At 47.1% G+C, this 19,848-nt stretch overlaps 1 long non-coding RNA gene across 4 annotated transcripts; it reads left to right on the top strand.

Moving 5' to 3' along the window:
• The first annotated feature begins 1,587 nt into the window (after positions 1-1,587).
• On the top strand, positions 1,588-17,424 carry LOC111816603. Of its 4 annotated transcripts, XR_002820964.1 has the most exons (6): positions 1,588-1,836; positions 4,981-5,101; positions 8,913-9,063; positions 12,720-13,049; positions 13,730-14,222; positions 15,211-17,424. It is a non-coding gene; the product is annotated as an uncharacterized LOC111816603 (long non-coding RNA). The 4 variants fall into 4 exon arrangements; XR_002820962.1 differs by having other exon boundaries at positions 8,913-9,117; positions 13,730-17,424; XR_002820961.1 differs by having other exon boundaries at positions 13,730-17,424.
• Positions 17,425-19,848: the final 2,424 nt, after the last annotated feature.

Genomic DNA, 19,848 nt, shown 5'->3' on the forward strand with positions numbered 1-19,848 from the left:
AAATACATAAATATTCTGGCCTTGGCTTACACTTTCTCAACAAATGCACTTTTTCATTAAAGAAGAAAAAAATTTCATGTTTTGAAACCAAAACCAAAGAAATTAAATAAATGAGGAAGGGGGAAACAGCTTTTAAATGTTAAGAACAAATTACATACTTTTGGTATGACTTCTATCTAAACTGTATTATCAGTTAATTCTCTACATTGGTGATATGGACCATTCTTCCTACTGAAGTTAAAAGCCAATGGAAATGTTATGTCTGCCAACTATTCCCACTTCAAAGGGAAAGTTCCTAGAGCTTTGAAGTGAGTAACACATCATTTCTTTTCCTGCATTCTAATAGTTCATTCTTATCTAGGCCTTGGGGTAGGCTTTGTCTTGTCTCGAGGTTCAATGCAGATTTACTCTTTGGATTAGGAGTAATAGTAGATGTTAGATATTCAAGGTGTTCTGTGAAAAACACATAACCCATTTCTTGTATTTACAGTCCTAAAATCTGTGATACCTACAGCCTATTCCGAGAATTAAATTAAGAGCCTCCAAGTTAGGCAAGCACCGCACCACTGAGCTACACCCACAACCTTTTTTCTCAACACAAGACAATTGCGCAGGCTAGCCTTGAAGTAGGTAAGCCTCCTATCTGGGCTTCCTAAATAGTTGGGGTTACAGGAGTGTGTACCGCCACTTCTAACTTTAAAAATATATGTATCTCGCAAATTCAGTGCATGGAGTTTATCAATTCTTTTTCGGATGTGACTGTTAAAAGCAGTAAGTTGAGCTCTACATTTTAAAAACTCAATCACAAACGAGATAAAGAACAAGCTATGATTCTTCTGTATGAGAATAGAGTCCATAGATAAAGGCCTAATATACACGCCAGTCTAAAAAGTTGACTTGATTCTGTTAGGCACTGAAGAACCTTCAGCAGAGCAAATACACGGTACTGTGGTGGGAGAAGAATGTAGAAGAGACCTAATAGGAAGAGACTGAGGACAAGCTTTGCAATTAGGAAAACCACAATGTCTGAAACGCACCAGTGAGGGTGGACATGGAAAGAAAAAGATACCTTCTGTTAAATATTTAGGAGGCAAAAATCTGTTTAGGTATTCAAAATGCGAGTGAAAAAGTAGAGAGCCCTACCCTCCGTGTTCGGCTGACTTCGGGGGCTAAACTGCAGGGGGAGGGAGCAACGTTTCCCATAGTTCTTGGGGGCAGTGTCTCCTGCACTTCCCATAGGGCTGTGCGCCGCTCCCGCTGGCCCTGAGTCCATAGAAATAGAAGTGGCAAATTAGGAGACGTGCCCTCCGACGTTGCTTTACTGCCAAAGTAATCATGCTAGCCTTCTCTAGACATTTTCTCTGACTTCTATTCCTCTATTCCCTGGGGCTTCAGTGGCCCAAATACACTGAGACAGCTCCACGAGACTCGGAATCGGAAATGGTGTGTGCTCGGAGCATTCTGGGAGATGTAGTTCAGCCTTCCCACAGGCCGTGGCACAATTTCCCGGTCTCCACAGGTAAGGGTCGGAGGGCGGGAGAAAGTGAACAGCCAGTTTTGAAGCCATGCGGGTGGCCACGGCAACCTGGAGGTCAAGCCACCAAAACCTGGAATGCCAACGAAGCCACCGTCGCTGTCGTGGCCTGTCTCCGTGGTAACCTGTTTGCCGCAGAGGACTCTGGGAGTTGTAGTTGGGCCGGAGCCGGCTGCGCGCCCTAGCCGCCCTACAGCTACAGTTAGTGTTCGCCAGCGGCCACCGCAGGCAAACGGCAGGCACCGCGGACGGAGTAAGCAGCCCCGTTCGCCCTTAGCACGAGGAGGAGTTCCTGTCCTACAGTAAGCCACCTCTTGGGTTACCACGGCCTCGAACCCCGAGTCGGTGCCAGGGTGGCCGGTCCTCCGGGACCCACGAGGGGGCAGTGGCCGCCACGGTAGGGAGGGATGACACTGCCGCCCCGCCTCGGCGCCAGCCTGGTCCCGCCCTCCAGAACTGGGCTCCTGCTTCTCTCGGATCGGCTCGCAGCGCAGGTTCTCGCGGAGCGAAGTTGGCCCACTTCTGGCTATTGTCACTCAAAGGATGCTGTTGGTGCTAGGGGCTCGCAGAGGGTCAGAGTGGAAGCCCCAGACCCCATCTCGCCCAGTCCTCTTCTGCTAGAAAAGGGGGAACCGAGGCCAGCAGTCAAGAAGTATGCTTTTGTTCGAGTATAAACAATGTAGTACTTTAGTAAGCAAATTACAATGTATTTTATTTGTTTATTACTTTTTTTTTTTTTTTTTCCTGCGGCACTGCGGATTGAACTCAGGCCCTTGCGCTGGCCAGGCAAGCGCTTATTCTACTGAGCCATCCCCCGGCCCCCTCCGCAATGTTTTTTTAAAAAATTATGTAAAGAGGAAAGTGGACCAATAGATGAGGAAACTTCCTGGCCAAATGCATTGTGCGTTGTAGACCATATTCGGATCATGATTCTGCCAACTAAGTGGATTTTTTAAAAATTAGTAATATGTGAACATTAACACTGTTAAGAAATTACTGCTTAAAATGTTTAGTTGAGATAATTTGGAGTTATACTTTAAAGAAAAAGAGTCTGGTGTGGGGAGGCGGAGTCAAGAAGATCACAAGTTTGAGGCCAGTTTGGGCAATTTAGTAACTTAGGAAGATTGTCCCCCAAATAAAAAAGGGTATAAGGCTCAGCACAAAGGCTCTGGGTTCAATTCCCAGTACCACACAAAATAATTTTAAAATAAAGAAATAGAGCCCTAGAGAACCATGTTGCATTTATCTTGTGTGGCAAGGTCCTGGATTCAGTTTCCAGTACTGCAAAAAGAGGGTAGGAAAAGTATTGGGGGAGGAGGAAGGGAAGACCATAGGTGAAAGAAAATTAATGTCTGAGATTGATCATGGCCAACATACTAAACTATTGTACACATTTAAATTCTGTTCTATATAATTTTAATCCTCTGCTAGAGGCACACAATGGTTATTCATCAGGGAAATAAAGGTGTGGTGTCCGGCGTTTGCTTTAAACTTTTTTTTTTTTTTTTTTTTTGGTGGCGGGGTTCTGGGGATCAAACACAGAACCTTGTGCTTACCAGGCAGGCACTTATGCCACTAGGGGCATTTGTTTTATTTTACTTATTTATTTATTTATTTATTTTTATTTATTTATTTTTTTGACAGAACCGGGGATTGAACTCAGACCCTTGCACTTGCTAGGGAAGTGCTTATTCCACTGAGCCATCTGCCCGGCCCCAGGCATTTGTTTTAAAATATCCCATTTGCAGCCTGGAAGATACAAGGATGGCAGTAAATGAATTCTTTTTTTTTTTTTTTTTTTTTTTTTAATGTATTTGGTACAGGATTTCACTACAACTCATAGTGATCTTCCTGTTTTCAGCCTCCCCAGCACAGGGATTACGGTCATGTGCCACCATGCCTGGTCTCGGTGGCCAGCCCAGCAGGCCCGAGGGCAGGGCTGGTGCAGCATGTGGTGCCAGGGATTGAACCCCAGTCCCTTCACTTGCCCAAGTGGGCACTTAGTCCACTGAGCTATCTCAGCAACCCAGCAAATTAATTCTTGAGGGATTTTCTGTGAGATATGGTCTTGCTAAATCTATTCTTGAAACTCCTGTATGCAGTACTGTACCTTCTTGCTGAAAGATATGATCCCCAAGGCCCTGAAACTTGTTATCTTTCTATACTGCATTCTTAGAAGAACTGTGATCTCTGGGGACACAAATCCAAAGTTTAAAAAGATTCTCAGGCTCATTAGACAACTTGCCCTCAACCTTATGACGAACCCTGAACTGGCACCACCCAGCTCAAGCCACTCCCAGGCGCCCAGCCCGAGGGAGTTCGTAAAAGCGTGTTGCTGGGTGCTGCTAAGTTTCAGGGCAATCTTACACAGCAATAGAAAACTAATAAGGCTGGGTGTGGTGCTCTCTGTAAGCCCTGCACTCTGGGGGGCTGAAGCAGGAGGATTTCGGAGTGGAGCCCAGCCTGGCGATTTAGTGACTCAGTGAGCGTCTCAATTGAATGATTTAATGTAGTGGCCCTGTCTCAAGAAATACATCCATATATACATAAAAAGGCTAAGAATATAGCTCAATACAAAATCCCTGAGCTTAAGCCCCAGGACCACCAAAATACATAAATAAGAAAACTATAATGAGGAGTCTAACAGAGAATGTGGGTACTCTTCCCAGCTTTAGAGGCTGTCAGGGACAAGTGGTTTAGATTCTGAAAAATTGAAATTTCTTAGCTGTACTAATGGTTTTTGAGAACAATAAGACAGAGTATTTGAACAAAGACATTTGTTGTAAAATCTAGGAAATATGGTTATAATATCAATATATCTAAATTACATTTTCTTTATAATAAAGTTGTTTAGTTTTTTAAACTGTGACTTTTATCAAAGGTGAATCAAGCCAGACATGGTAGCACACACTTGTAATCCCAGCCCTGTGAGAGGTTGAGGCAAGAGGATCACAAGTTTAAGCTTAGCCTAGGCAACTTAGCAATTTAGCAAGACCCTGTCTTAAAATGAAAAATAAGAATAGCCTAGGGATGTATATCAGTTCCCAATACTGCAGAAATATTTTTTTTAATTAGATGATTTAGGGGCCGGGGAGGTGGCTCAGTGGAATAAGTGCTTCCCTGGCAAGCAAAAGGGCCTGAGTTCAATCACCAGTCCCCCCCAAAAAAAAAAAAATTAGATGATTTACATTTAGACTATCTCTGGGAAATAGAATTATAAAAGGATTTTTCCCTTTGTACTTTGTCTTATTTTGTTTTAGCTCTGGGGATGAAGTCTGGGCCTAGTGCAAGCCCACCAAGCACTGCACCAGCCCCAGAAATTAATTTTAAAGAGATGTACTGCAGAGGTTAGGGAAAGTCTAGCAAGCCACTTGATTAAAAGAAAAAAGCCAAATAATCTCACTTTCCTTCAGAGCTCTCCATATTCTTTGTTGTCTCCAAAACAGGAAGTTCTCCAGAGAAAATGGCACCGACAACGCAGTGGGTGCATGAGTCACAGCATCACCCTCTTCAGCCCGGAGACCTTGTCTAGCTGTGGCTTTCGGAGCATCTCTCCTTGGAGCTATGGTAAGAAGCAGGAGCCTGGCTTCCAGTGTGAAAGGCAGGAGGGAATATTCCAGCTACAGATGAGCTAAGTGCGGCCATCACTGTGGCTCCAAGAGCCCCAAGGACATTGGAGGACACCAGAGGGAAGACAGACTTCTCCCACCTCTACAGGTGCCTGCATAGCCTCTACTCCTAAAGGGTTAGCGCTTTGCACAGTATCAAGGTCTTCCAAATGTCATCCTGTAATCTTGTAGCTAGCCCGCACTCCATCTTTTCTCCATCTTCACCGCCCACTCAGATATAGCCTCCTGGGCCCAGAACCAGCTGGGGTCAGGCCCTGGCTCCCGCAGACTAGCTGTGCTCTCATCAGCTAGTCCTTTGACCCCTGAGCATCTGTAAGTGTCAAGTGAAATAACAGATAAGAACTGGCGCAGTGGCACACGCTGCAGTCCCAGCACTCTGGGAGCCTTGGCAACTTGGTGAGACTCTAAATAAAAAAATCAAAATGGCTGGTGATGTAGCTCAGTGCAGAGGCCTTGGTTGGATCCCCAATATTGACTCCCCCTCAAAACAACAGACACAAAGGTAGTTCATAAATGGCAGAGTGCTAACACATGAAAGTTACCTTTCTTTGCTGTTTACAGTGCATATGGGTCTTCGTCCAGTGCAAGACCATTGCCTGCAACCCAGCGCTGCCCTGAGTGTCACTTGCCCCTGCCTTCACCTTCCCAAGCAGGCTGGGTCCCCCTGCTGGAGCCTTGGCCCTACCCAGGGCTGCAGCTCCTGCAGGGCCAGATACCCCTACTGGCTCTGCCCTTGGAGTTATTTGCCCACACCCTGTAGGCAGCTATAGCCTCAAATGTGGAGCCAGCAGAGCTCAAGTCTCCTCCCAGCTTGTTCCCCACCTGTCACCTTAGTCCCTTGTTCCCCACCTGTTACCTTAGTCCCTTGTTTTCTCATCCTCTCACAAAGATTCACAAGGCCAGAAAAGCATATGTGAACCTACATAAGTGGCAGTCTGAGCCCAGATCCATGTGTTTGTGAATGTGATTTCAGCCAGTGCTTTATATAACTGGCTGTATAGTTACTGCTATCAGGATGGCCCCAAAAACTCTAGAAAAGAAGGTTATGAAGGAAGGAGAGGAAAAGAAAGTGATCACAATCAAAAAGAAGAAATTGTGCAGAAATATATGACATTCATATGACCGATCTCAGTAATATGTACAGCATGTTGAAGTTCACCATCTCAACAATCTTACAGAAAAGAGATTTGTATAAGGCAGCTAGTGTTGCTAAAGGTGTTATTCAAATTTGTAAGTCACAATCAAGGGAGATAGAGGCTGTTATTGGTGTGGATAAACGGAAGGCAGATGGCAGGTAATAGCCTGAGTTCTATTTTTAAAAAGGGCTACAAATGCAAATTTCATAAGAGGTAATCCATCAACAAGTAATAATGGTGAAACATTTTATGCCAGTAAGGGGTGGTTTTGCAATTTTAAAGCAAGAACTGGGGTTCATAGCATAACTAGGCATTGTGAAGCAACCAGAGCTGAAAAGGGCTGCTGAAAATTCCATACAACACTGAAACGGGGCCGGGGAGATGGCTCAGTAGAATAAGCGCTTCCCTGGCAAGTGCAAGGGCCTGAGTTCAATCCCCGGTTCTGCAAAAAAAAAAAAAAAGCTTCTCTTAGTTTATCACTCTGAGACCCCTCGAGTGTTGAGAAAACATAAAATCATGAAGAATAGGCTAGGAATCATGTGGAGATTTAATGTAAAAGCCTGGGTAACAATGGTGTTTTTCCTTGAGTGGATCAGGGAGGCTTTCTGTCCTACTGTTTAAAAATATCTAGAAGAGGGCCGGAGAGATGGTTAGTTAGACTAAGTGCTTGCCTGGCAAGTACAAGGTCCTGAGTTCATTCCCCGGCGTCGCAAAAAAAGATAAATAAATAAAAAATGAAAATATCTAGAAGACAAAAACTTAGCAGTCCAGGCTCTCCTCCTCGTGCACAGTGCTCCTGTTCACCCATGGGATTTGGAAGGATGGGCTGAAGCAGTCCCATGGCTCTCAGCTGACCTCCTCCCACCTAATACAACTCCTCTACTGCAGCCTGTGCACCAGCAGGTGATAACTAACTGTAAAAAGCTATACACCAAGGAACTGTACCTGAAGTGCTTTCTGATGGTCTCTGTAATACAGATTTAACCCTTAATGTTCTGGAAGGAACATTGCATCATCCCTTCCTGTGTGGGATTAATTGAGAAATCGTGGGCCAGTGTCTTTTGAGGACACTGAGATCTACGTGGAAGATAGTGTGCCTTAACAGTCATATAGGAGAAAGAGAATGAAGGCTGTGTAGAGCAGCCTGAGCCTTCCACTGACCCTGTGATCAATGACACTGTTACTATAGCAGAGTCCATAGGCTTGCAGGCAGACAGTGGTGATGTTGAGGAACTGGTGGAGGATACTAGAGAAACTCCGTACAGAGGAACTTCTGCAACTTTGGCTGAGCAACAGAGCAGAGCAGTGAGGAGCTTTCTGAAGAGGAGGGGGAGTAGCAATGATCAGTGCTACAGAGTTCGGAAATAAAGGAAATCCTTTTAAAAAAAAAAATGAACAGAGCTACACACATTCATAGAGCAATCCCTCATAGCCAGTTGCTGCATTCACTTGCTTAGTGACAGTGGCATATCATACTACCCAACAGTGTTAAAGGCATACAGACAACCTTAGACCAGTTTTTAGTTCTGAGAAGGCTGAGACCTAGTAAGCCAGAAGCAGGCTTTCCCAAGGAAAGGACACTGGAGTGCCAGATTCCTGATGTTCTCATGGAAGAGAACTCTTCCGAAGAGCAAGCACCTTTCATTTCATCCTTCATGCAAGCCAAAGATGTAGTCAGAATTTGCAAGGTGAGACAATACTGGACACATAATTTATAGGATGATTTTATAATCAGCCAAAGGGTCATAAACAAAGAGAATACAGGAAATCTGTCTATACATTGAAGACCCAAAGAATCCAGCTGAGGGCCTGAGTCCCACAGCAATGTCCTGCATGAATCCAGCTAAAGACCTAGAGCCCATAACAGTGCCTCTCATGAGTCCAGCTGGGGGCCTAGAGCCCATGATAATGTCTCACGCGGGCCTGTTTCAAGTATCTGTGTTGGGAAGGCCCAAAAATCAGTGATGGAAGCTAGGAAGTCTGTGCCAGCGGTTTGAAGGATCTGGGCTAGCAGACTGAGGAATCTGCACTGGAGCCAGGAAGTGATGCTCAAAGAAAGAGCCAGAGCTCCCCGAAATGTACCTCAGCAACAAGGTCCCAAGCTTCTACAAAGAGAACAGCCAAGTTCTTATCAGGGAAGCCAGCATGACAAGCTCCTCCAGGAAAACCAACAGCTCCCAGCTTCTTTCCTTCTTCCTCTCCAGTTTTCATTTTTATGTTATTGGCAACAATCTTCAGGGGGCCTTCTGTACCCAGCCCCACACTGATTCAGTTCGGCTGAGTGTTACAAGTTGCCCACCAGTTGTCAATCTACACAGATGTCAACTGGAATGGTGTATACAATGTGAAATTGTTGTTTCTGGAAAACTGGGCACATTTTATAACATTTTGGTGAGTACACTAGGAAAATTATTGGTGTCTCTGATAAATTACACACATTAGTACAATGCTTTTTTTATTTTGAAAAGATTAGTTAAGGGGTGCTTTGGGAGGTTTGGAATGCATTACAGGTATTTATGTTATGATGGGGAAAATAGTCTGAGTTACAACCAGCTCTTGGGAATGCACCGAGTTCATAAGTCAAGGGCACTTACTTGGATTTTCTGACTTCAGAACAGAACAAGGAGTTCGCCTCCCATTGAGGACTTTCTGAAAGAGGATCCTGTGGGTGACTTCATACAGCCACCAAACTAGAAGCAGCCTTGGAATGCTTCAGTCCCTTCTGCTGGTGGCAGAGACCCTTCTTCTGGAGTGCTTCATGTAGGTGAGGAGGGAGGACAGTGACCCAGCGGCCAGGTGGGCCCCTTGCCCTGTCACGGTAAGACCTCTTGGTGTGAAGTGTATGCACATGTGACCAGTGCCTGAGCAGACCCCGCCCATGCTCAGGGGACCCACAGGCACTTGTCAGGGGTAAGGGTGTCATTCTGACCAACAAATGACTGTGCTAGAGAGGGGAGGCTGACTGCACCCTCCAAGGGCATTTCCCCTTGCCAGGAACAAAGCCAGTGAGCCCCAGTGACGCTGGGAAGGCCTTTACCAGGCTCAGGTGCGTGACCCATCAGGAATCCACACCTGGGAGTGACCTGGTGGGGTTATTCACATGCACAGGCCCCTGCTGGGTCTCTGGAGATAATGCCATGACTGAGCCGCACCCATTGGCCAGCAGGTTCAGAAGTCAAGAAACACTTGAGAGACACGTGAGCCACTGCCCAAGGGCCAAGGAGCAGGAAGGTCACTTTAGGCCGAAGTCACCAGGGCAGTTTACTAGGACTGAAGTGGCTGGTGGGTCATAAAGAACTGTCAGTCAGTTGGCCCTCCAGTTTCCACGTCTCTAGCCTACCCTACCTCTGTGCATATGTATGTGTGTGGCATTTTTACAAAACACATCTTTTGTTTTGAGACAGGGTCTCACTATATCCAGGCCAGCTTTGAACTCACTAAGCAGTCCAGACTGGTTTCAAATTCATGATCCTCCTGCCCTGGTCTCTCAAGAGCTGGAATTACAGATTTACACCACTGCCGCACCTGGCTCTGGGGCTCACACGACACCTCTGTAGAATATATCTTCCTGGTAACTGAGTGGAGTGCACTTCACATACGGTACATTGGAGACAGGTTTGGAACCTTCCCTAAAGCAGGCCTGAAAAGCAGGAGAGTCTGTGTGCCGGAGCTGAAGGGCACAGAGAGCGAGGCCGAGAGGCTCCGTGGGCAGCATGCCTCAGGAAGCCCAGGCCCCAGCAGGTGTCTCTTGGCTGGGTGACCATCCAGGTTTGGACAGGAGCACAGCCTCCCCTCAGCTTGGACATCAGCCACTTGACCTACACCCAGGGCTTCCTCCAGGCCACTTTTCTATACCTTCTGCTCTTTAAAATAACGTATTTTAGGGCCGGGGAGATGGCTCAGTGGAATAAGCGCTTCCCTGGCAAGCGTAAGGGCCTGAGTTCAATACCCGGTTCTGCCAAATAAATAAATAAATAAATAAATAAATAAAATTAAATAACGTATTTCCTCTTGTCAACCAAAGTAATGCCTATGCCCAGCATGGTGGGGCACACCTATAATCCTAACTGCTCAGGAAGCTGATGTAGGAGGATTGAAATTTCTAGACCACCCTGGACAACTTAGCAAGGCCTTGTCTGAAATAATAAAAGGGAGGTGTTGCTGGGGTATAACTCAGTGCTAGGGTATTCACCTAGCTGGGGGTTTTTGCTTGTTTTTGTTTTTGTTTTCAGTACTGGGGATGGAACTCAGGACCTTGCCCTTGCCAGGCAGGTGGTTATGCGTCTAGCATGTGTAGAGCTGTAGGTTCCGTCCCAGGATAACAAAATAAATGCATAAAATGGAGTAAATAATAATGTGAAAAAAGATTAGTCACCTATACTTTAATATCTTTTGAACACTTTCTAACCATATGAGTATACATATGCATACATACATTCCTCAGTGATCGTCCTTTTCTGAAAGCAGAGTGGGGAATCTCCTGGGGTCCACAAGCTTCGCACAGCCCCATGCCTAATTTCAACTGATTTCCAATGAGGACCTAGAGTTCTGGCTCGTCGGGGCAATGCCGCCCATGGCCACCAGAGGGCAATGTTTGCCCACAGACGATCCCCAAAGCTGGTTGGAGTTAGTGGCCCTTCCTACCCAGACTGGTTCCTCTGCTGCAGAACAGGACCCCTATGGAGATCACCCCTTGTAGCTTATCATGTTTGCTGCACTTCTTGGAAACCTTGCTTTGTGAGAAAAAGGAGGCAAAACTCACACCCTCACGTTTGGACCACATCTGCCTGAGTTTAATAAATCTTTGCACAAATCTGTTCTTGTTTCTCAGCCATGAGATTCTAGAGGGGAAAAAAAAAAGCTTCCAGGCCATGCCCGCAGCCAAACACCCTTCACAGCCAACCTCGCAGGGCCTGCCCCCGACTCCCAACTGCAGCAGCAGGTCTTCTTGCTCCCCAGTGGGTCTCCACAGTTTTGGTTTTTTTTTTTTCTTTTTGAGACAGGGTCTCCCTATGTAGCCCTGGCAGGCCTCAGATTTGCAGCAGTCCTCCTGCCTCAGCCTCCCGGGTGCTAAGATTACAGGCATGTGCCTTCTTGCCTGGCCCCCAGCCTGGCTCAAGATGTGGCCTCTTCCCTCAGTCAACACCCTGAGTCCGTCTGAATGCATCTCCTCGGAGTGTCTGGCCCAGCGCTGCCCATTGCAAATCACTTGGCACTCTGAACTGTCTGCCTGCCTTCTAGAAAGCAGCTCCTGAAGGCAGGGGCTACCTTTTCCTTTCATTCTTTTTTCTCTTATACTTAGGATTGAAACAAGATCCTCCACATCCTACCTTTTTTATTTTCTCTTTTGAGACAGTGTGTTCCTTAGTGGCTAAGTTGCCTAGGCTGCACTTGAACTTCCAGTCCTCCTGCCTCAGCCTCCCAGAATGCTGGATTACAGGTATGTGCCACCACATTTGACTTTATGTGAGGATTATCCACTCAGATCCCAGCTACTAGCACAGGGCCTGGCACTGTTCAGGCTTGTGAGTGTGAAGGGGCATATTTGCGCAGTTGAAAGAACAAGTGGGCCTTCCCTGTTCCCAGGGCTTTTCTCTCCTTCCTTACCCTCGCACTTATATTTACCGGGTGTCCCTCACTGTCCTGGAAGTCTGGAAGCCTAGCCTGGGGAATGCTGTGGCTGAAGGACCCTCTCTGTCTGGTGGTGGGAAGACCCTGGGATTTGGCATGAGCCAGATCTTCCTCCCTGCTGTGCTGCTCCTGCCTACACTTGCCTGGGGAACTCAGAGACACAGCACCCTTATCATCTCAAGGATGCTGCTAGTTCCCGACCCCTAATCTTCTTCTTTGTTTGCCCAAGCCACGTGTCACTGACACCACCTCCTTCCCTGTTATGTGTCCCAGGGCAGATAGGGGTGAGACACCGCATAGTAAGAGCAGATGTCACAAAGATAATGCAGAGAAGGGATGAACAAATGAATGAGTCAAAAATAAATAAACATAAATTTTTTTAAAATGAATGAGTCAGCCTCAGCAACAGCCTGGGTTACTTGGGCAGGGTCACGGTACAGGGGGTCATAGACCGAGCAGAGCACATGCGGGTGCAGGGCCAAGATGCCCCAAAAGGTGAAGGCAAGGAAGGAAGTGACCACGATTTAACTGAGGGAAGGAGGAGAAAGGTGATGGAAACTTGGGGGCACTGTGGAAGGGAAACTCCGAGAGCTGCAGAGCCTGCTTCTTGCTTTCTGCACAGTGTCAGGCACCTCTGTCAGTGGTCTCAAGGGATCTCACCCACAGAGCTGCTTGTCCCCTTGCACACTGTCCCCAAGGAGTCTGCATTCTTCACAGGCAGAGCCTACTGCCTTCTATTCCTGCTACTGAAAGTCTAGGCACTGACAAGACCATTTTCTGCATTCACAGCCTTCTTCATGGCTCTCTGTTGGGTGAACATTTGAAGTCACAAATGCTCAGCGCACCCCCACACACGCCGCATCCTCAGCTCCCTCCCTGGTCTCCCTGTCTCTCCGATATGGGGGCACCCCTGAGTTTCGTCATCTGTGACGACCGTCCGCCCGCTCTCCAGCCGGAACCTCAGCGATGAATAAGGGCTGATTTCTTCTCAAATGATTGCCGCCCCCAATTCATCACATTCAAAGGACTCGTTCGCAGTGGCTCATCAGGTGCCGCAAGGTGGTGCTTTCTGGAACATCACACTGTGCGTCTGCGTCCGGGATGCGCACGAGCTGTGACGTAGGTTCAGGCTCATTTCGCGCGCTCTCCACCCTGTGATCTTCTCTTGTCTGTGCCTGCTCCCCTCCAGCAGAGCTGCATCTATGGGAGCCATTCAGCAGGAGTCTCTCTAATATGAATTATGGAATGAATGGAAATTTCCCCTATTCATAATATTCAAAGATTTCCCCTACTGCATGAGCTCTTTGATTTTCTGCCAGAATCCTGTCCAAATGTTTGGCCACGTGCATTGTGCCAGTGGAGGGAGGTTGGGTTTAGCATCTGAGTGGCCCCAAAGCAGTATCTTTCCCAGCACAAAGCATGACCAGATCCTGGCCTGACACTGCTGGGATGTGGTAAGAAAGGAGGGTCACAAGCCTCTGTTGCTGACATACAGATCTCCATGCCTGTGCACAGACTCCCATCCCTTCTGGGACCGCAGCAGGCAGTGGAGGGAAGGCCCGGGGTGAATCTGCAACTCCCAGAAGCGGAGCGCTCATGTCATGGCACCACCTTGGCTACCTTGCATTCTTTATGGTGCCCAACTGCCCCTCTTCCCTTCTCAGGACCCTGTGGCCTGCAGTTCATCTCCTGTCCGGTCCCCACACATATTTCTAGGAGAATTCATTGCCTGAAAAACCTGCTTGACCTGGGTTGTATTCTCTCCCTTTATGATGTGGTTATGTCTTTTTCTTCAACAGGTTTGAGCTCCCAGCAGAGAAACAGCATCTCATCATTTGGATTCTCCACAGCACCTCTGAGCATGACGCACCCAGGGATGAGGCTGTCTCAGCAGCTGCGGATGCTGTGGTCCAAGCAGATGGTTTAGGACATTTGCTGTTGACTAAAAGCAGCCTCTTCTGGGATGCTTGTCCCTCAGGCTCTTCAAGGTCACACAGGGAAGAAGGTGACCTACTTACTGTCACCCCTTCCTCCTCAGCCTCATGCCAAGCAGGCCACCCAGGTTAGCTCTGAAGCCCCAGAAGGTAACGGATGGAGGCCTAGTCCCATTGCACCAGGCTGCATGGAGAGGTTACTCATCAGGAGTTGCACTGGCCTGGGAGTACCCAGGAGGAGGGTGCAGGCTGCAAACCCCCTTGCAGAGTTGCTTGTTGTGAGCCTGGCTCTAGGACCACCTAGGGCTCTCAGGGTCAGAGCCTATCTGAGCTCATGCAGAGAACCTGAAGGACAGAGGTGAATAACTACTGCCTCCCCTGGCCACCTTGTGACTTTATCCCTCTGGCGTGTGGCTAACTTCTAGGTCCCACATAGGAAGCACAGAAAAGGCCTCTTTCCTCTTGTTAGTTACAAAATCTCTTGTCTACCCTGAAAAATAAGGGCACATTCTGTGTCTGAATTCAAGAGTTTATGCAGCTTGGAACTCTCTCCTAGCCAAACCTGTGCCTGGCAGGGCAGGAAGAGTGGTCGCTTAGAGTGGCTGAGCAGGTGGCAGGTTGGAGCTCAGGTGTTAGGAGGATGGTGGGCCTGCCAGCTGCTGCCGTTGGCTTGCCAGAGGCCACATGCTGTCTGGGCCCCAGAGACAGCCAGTCACTGTCTTCGTGTGCTCCACTTCTGGCAGTTTATAGCTGGAATGTCATTTATAAGCCTCCAGAATATTCCCTCAAATTGCTTGAGCAATTACTGGCAGGAGGCCACAGCCGATAAGATATGGGGAAAACGGGTGGAAGAGATCAAAGTGGGTAGGAGAGTAAAAGGTTTTGGAGGAACAAAGGTCCAGGGGTTGACTCTAGACCAGGCCTTCCCAGGAGGCTAGCAAAGGCCTCTCAGGAAGTTGTTGAAGAAACTAGGTCTTTAAAAAAAAAAAACCAACCAACCAAGCAGGTCAGATGGAGAGCTGTGAAGTCAGGTTACCCCCATCCCATTCCCCACCCCACTCCCCACCTTGAGGACATCACTTCAGTTCCCAACCAGAAAATATAAGCAGTCAGCTAGCATGCATATAAGTGTCCCCTGTGCTGAGTGTCATACACAGTATCTCAGTTACTCTTCCCCATAGCCCTTTGAAACAGCCGTGTTCCCACCCTTGTGTTGCAAATGAAGGAAATAAGATACAAAGAAGTTCAATGGCCTGATTGAATCACAGAGCTAATTAGAGGAGTCCAGATTCGAGTTCAGGTCTGCCTCTGACCTTCATTGTCGGTGGCTCATTTTTCCATTGCAGGATTTTTAATTCCACTTGGTGGAATCACCAGTGCATGTTCTGGCTGGGTCAAGGGCCATCTGGAAATAGTGCCACCTCCACCATCTTGGGCTTGTCAAAGCTGCCCCAAGGATTCCAGGAAACCAAGTCTCACAGTGAGCATTTCCAACTCTGTGAAAGTCACATTCCTTTTTTGTGTGTATGTGGAACTGGGGATTGAACTCATACCCTTATGCTTGCCAGGGAAGTGCTTATTCTACTGAGCCATCTCCCCAGCCCAAAAGTCACATTCCTGAGATGTCAAGCTTCCCTCCAACATCACTGGAGTCTCTGCTGTGGGAGCTGGGGAATCGCGAGTCATGGCAGATTTGGGAATCTGTTACCACTCTCAGTTCTGCAGGCCAGGCATTAGGGTCAGTTTCTACCCCACTATGCCTAGAACCTTCATGGTATTGGCTGGAATAGCTGGAGATGGAGTCTTGTTTGTGTCCTCAGAGTCTTGTTTGTGTCCTCTAACACATTGCTCCTCTCCTGGTAGCGTCCACTGGGACCAAGGTGTCCTTGATGGCCTTTCCTTCTGTGGAACCACTCACTAGAGCAGCCCTTCTTCTGTGCTTCACCTTTGGTCCTCTCCACTGGGCTCCCCTCTGCCTGTTTGCCCCCAGCCCTGCTGCCCTGGTGGCTCTGCCATACTATGGGACTCTAGGGTGTGTGCACAGTTCATTGCATTGGGACCCAGCATATGCTGGCCAGAGACTTTTGAAGTTGTCTGACTCAGAAACAGACTGGACATCATCCTGACAATGTGTAACAAGATGTCAGGAGAGTGAGCAGGCCTGGATGGACCAGTGTGCCACCCAAAATTCCAATTTGAATGAAGAAAAACAGAACAAGCTATAATGGAGAGAAGAATAGGCTTGCTTTTTGCAAGAAGATGAGGGGCCAACCTGAGTAGAGCTGGTGGATGCTAGAGAGAGGTAACAGCCCCAGAGCTGCCCTCATGCCTGTGGCTTGCCCAGCCTCAGCCATGCATGTCACTGCAGCAAGCTTATATACATGTTTCCTTTTGTGTCACTTGGCTTAGAAACCATGTGACAGTGCTGCATTAAACTCTGGAAATGGCTGGGAGTCTTGAGTCCATGAGACTATGAGACACAGGAAAAGCCAGTCTGTTGAGGCAGTGACAGAGGAGGAGCCCAGGTCCTTGATGGCATTCTCGAGCCACTGTAACTATCCTGGAACCACCAGCTTCCAGCATGTCAGCCATATAGCTTAAAGGTCTTTGTTTTCTAAGCAGACTTCTAGAGGCCCTTTACAGCCTGTAGTGTTCTCAGAACCTTTGTGTCATCTCCCCCACAGCTTTTCTTGTCACCCTCTGGCTCAAGTGGAAAATCTACCTAGCCACTAATGAAAGAAACTGTTTTGGGGTGGTGAGAAGGATAGCTCAGGATTGCTCACCACCTGCACGGCAATCCCAGCGCTTAGTCCCACCTGTGGATAGACGAGGAAAGACAAGTATTTGGGAAGGTTCCAGCTGTCTGAGTATGAGTCTTCTGAGATGGGCTCAGTGGTGGATTATAGGAGGACAAGTTCAGAAGGGTTCAGTGGCTGAGATCTGGGGCCTGTGTCGGGGCCTAGAGGAGACCATGGCAGAAGGTGGGTAAATTCTGGAGCGAGGATGGCACCCACAGCTGCATGTTTGAGGCCTCTGTAGTAGATGAAGTTTGTGGCAGCTGAAACTAGACTGTGGGGACCTGGGCCTTGCAGTGAAGCAGACTTGATGATGTTTTTCGACCATCTTGGGAACAGAGGCCCCTGACTTGTGGCATTCTGTTCTTTGCCTTGTATGGCAGTCCTTAGTTTCCCCATCTTCTCCATCTACCTTTTCCAAGTAAATCCAGGAGCCAGAAATGCACAAGACCTGAGTCACTGCTAACGCACTTGGGAAGTTCAGATAGTGGGAGGCAAGGATGTATTTTGGGAGACTTAGACTGCTCGTCTAGGAAGAGGAGTTAGATTGGCAGGCAAGAGAGCAGTTGGTGAATGTGAACTGGAGAAAGCTTCCCCTTGGGACAGCTTCTGGTTGTTTTGTGATTCTGTGACAAGAAATGTACCTCGTCCTTCCCTTCCCTAGGGAAGGGTGGCTTCACAAACAACTCTGTTCTAAAAAAAATGAAACTGAAGGACTCAGGTCAACAATTTCTGACATGGCCAGTCAAGCAGAAGACCCAATACTATTATGGGCTACTGGACTCTTTTAGAATATTTTGCTGAGTTAACACCTATAATAGTCAAATAATGGAACTTAACAGAAAAAGGGGATACAGATGAATGTCTATTTTGTATCTGTGTATTCAAAGAGGATAGATATATAGTCACATTCTCTTAATGAATGGAGGGATTTGTCGAAATAGTGTTTGTAAATGGGAATCATGTCCGCATCTTGTACAGCAATTAACCACTAGGAAGAATGTATGCAATGTGTTAATTATTGAAACTGACCTATTAATTTGGTTTGAAACTGTCTCATTGCTATTTGTTTCTCAATAAAATTATGGAAAATAAATAAAGTTAAAAATAAAATAAAATATGAAACCAAGACTGGACTGGTGCTTTCTGAATGTATCTGACAAAGGCAAATTGTTTTATTGTAATCAAGCCCTGGGAAAAGCCACGCACCTCATGTCCTGGCTCAGCGTAACCTTCAGCAGTGGAGAGATGTGGCCATAATAGGTCATCAGATCTGCAAGTCCAGCCTTGGATGTGTCAGGATGATATTAGAAGTAGTGACCACCAGAATTTGTCACTGAGCCCAGTTCCTCTCAGTGAGGTCCTATATTCCCTCCCTAAGGGGTCCTGTCCCCAAATCCAGGAAAGTTATATGAGCCTATTCTATGATATCACTCATTCAATAGAAATGCATCACATGCCTAGTAGGGCAAATTTAAGCTTTTAAAAGGAATAAAAAAGGGAAGTCATTATAGAGACAAAAATGTAAAGCTGGTAGATAATAAAAGAAAGGCCCTGCATACAGGTGGGCCCTGCCCCTAGGGTGCGCTGAGCCTGGGATTGAGACTGGTCATGGTGGCGCGAGCCTGTAATCCCAGTGCTTGGGAGGCTGAAAACAGGAGGATTGGTAGGAGTCTGATCTGTGTAGTGAGACCCTGTAGACCCTGTACTAAATGCATAAAAAGAAGAAGAAAGGAATGGAAGCTCTTTGGGGAGTAAAGTTTAAGTCCCTGCATGACAATAGGATTGGTACTTTAGTCTGGTACTTAATTGACCCTGAATTGGCCCAGAAAGTTCCTGTACATCCCTTAGGGTTCTTTGAAATCCAATAATGAGGAGAACTGAGACTTTGCCCCACTCCTCCTCATCAAAGCCTTTCTCTAGGATGAAGCAGCCTGATGACTGCCTGAAAGTTCTCCCACGATCTTTCCGAGAGTTCCTTTCCTGTGAATTCTCCGGTGATGAGAAAGCGCAAAGCCCTCCCTCAGTGATTTTCCATGCTGCTTCCCCTCACCACCCCTCTCCAGGGTGAATAATCTGGCATTCAGTACACTCATGGTTTTGTGTATTCTAACCAGTACCAGCTTAGCTCCAAATGAGTTCTCTAACATCACTGAAGGGTAGAACTCTGACCAGAGGTCCTGTGTCTTCTCTGCTGCAAAGCTCCAGATTTGGAATGAGCTGGGAGCACTGTGTGAAGGCCTTCTTTTTTCTCCGCTGCATGCAGGCACTTTTCCTCCAGTGTGAATTCTCTGATGTTGCATGCCCTTGCTTTCTTGAGCGCCCTGTCATATTATTGCTTTTGTTTCTGTTGCTCATGAAGCAGCGGTGTCCTGTGGGAATGCCGAAGAGTCTCCCACATCTACAGGGCTTCTCTGCAAGATGAATGTTCTCGCATTCAGTAGGTGGAGCCTCAAAGGAAACAGCCCAATGTGAGGCATGCTCTAATACTGAATAAATTCTGACTCTTGTTCCAAGACTTGGCCATATATTTCTTACTTGGGAGTTATCTTACTTTTTAAAAATGTAAGTTGAATTGCAAATTTTCCTGAAAGACATTCTAGGATGTTTCTGTATTCACAGACATACAAAAACAGGGTCCTGGCCAGCACCCCATGGGGACCACAACCTCGCAGACAGTGTATCAGTCCTTCTTTCCTGAAGGACATGAAAATGTCTTAGTTGAGTGTGGTGGCACACACCTGTAATTCCAGCACTCAGGAGGCTGGGGCAGGAGGGTCGCTGAGTTCCGGGCCAGCCTGGACTATATAATGAGTTCACAGCCAGCCTGAGCTGCATAGCCAGACCCTGTCCCTAAAAATGAAATGGCTTAAACTGATATTGAAAGATTTTGAGGAAATAAGAGGGCCTCTGGGAAAATATATAAAATAATGGTTGTGACAAATCACTGCGCCTTCTCTTTTCCTTAATGAACTCAACTTTGGTCACAATGACCTATTAAAAATACTATCTGTGAGTCAGGGAGATAGCTCAGCAGGCATAAATGCCTGCCTGGCAAGTATAAGTGCAAGGTCCTGAGTTCGATCCCCAGTACAAAAAAAAAAAAAAGGAAAAAAAAAAAAAAAGCCATAGTGAAGGGAAAGAGCAAGCAGGGAGTTGCTATAAGGTCCTGTTTTTTCAGTCTGACCA

Source organism: Octodon degus, unplaced genomic scaffold, assembly GCF_000260255.1.
Source record: "Octodon degus isolate 3935 unplaced genomic scaffold, OctDeg1.0 scaffold00035, whole genome shotgun sequence".
NCBI lineage: Eukaryota > Metazoa > Chordata > Mammalia > Rodentia > Octodontidae > Octodon > Octodon degus.